This window comes from Hipposideros armiger, unplaced genomic scaffold, assembly GCF_001890085.2.
Source record: "Hipposideros armiger isolate ML-2016 unplaced genomic scaffold, ASM189008v1 scaffold_1094, whole genome shotgun sequence".
Taxonomy (NCBI): domain Eukaryota; kingdom Metazoa; phylum Chordata; class Mammalia; order Chiroptera; family Hipposideridae; genus Hipposideros; species Hipposideros armiger.
Window position 1 is genome coordinate 331,277 of NW_017732444.1, and position 1,120 is coordinate 332,396.

Here is a 1,120-nt window from a genome sequence, read left to right on the forward strand (position 1 = left end):
AAGCTCTTGGTGAGCCCCTAAAGAAAGCTTCCTTGAAAAGAACCCACTTCATTTTGGATTTCAGGAGCCAAGAATGTTAAAAGAGGCGAATTTGCCCTTTAAAGTCAATTGTCTAAGTGACTTTAGTTGGAAACAGTCACTTCCTGTGTAACTGTACTAAAAAAAACAAAATGCTTTTGTCAATTCTGGGAGTCTGGTCACCAACTTGAGACCCAGGTGGCAAAGGAATTCCAGCCCTGGCAGGCCCTACAGTTTTATTGATTCAAAATCGTAATAGAAAGTTGAACCTCTTGAGACGTCAACCTGGTTTTAGTACCGACTGACACACATCATCACATGTGTTCCACTTAGTCATCGCTTCTTCCCTCCTAATACCTGACAACCACAGATCTTTCTACTGTCTCCATTGTTTTATCTTTTCCAGAGTGTCATATAGTTGGAATCATACAGTATGTAGCCTTTTCAGATTGGCCTCTCACTTAGTAATATCTTCTCAAGGCTTGATAGCTCATTTCTTTTTAGTGCTGAAAATTATCCCATTGTCTGGCTGCACCAGTTTATTTACCTGTTCACCTACTGAAGGATATCTTGGTTGATTTCAAAGTTTAGGCAATTATGAATAAAACTGCTATAAACACCTGTGTGCAGATTTCCTGTGGATATAAGCTTTTAACTTTCGGGTAAATACTAAGGAGCACAAGTATTGGATCATGTAGTAAGAGCGTGTTTAGTTTTGTAAGAAACTGCCAAACTTTTCCCAAAGAGACTGTTTTGCATTCCCAACAGCAATGTATAAGAGTTCCTGTTGCTCCACATCCTTGCCAACATTTGATGCTGTCAGTGTTCTGGATTTTGGCTATTCTAATAAGTGTGTAGTGGTAGCTTGTTTCAATTTGCATTTCCCTGATGATATTTGAGGTCTGACAATTACGTTCGTAAACTTGTCGCAACGATGTTGCTAACCTTTTTTGATATCAGAGGGATTATTCATTATGAATTTGTACCAACTGGACAAACAGTTAATCAAGTTTACTATTTGGAAGTGCTGAAAAGGCTGCATGAAAAAGTTAGACAAAAATGACCTGAACTTTTCGCCAACTATTCATGGTTCTTGCATCAC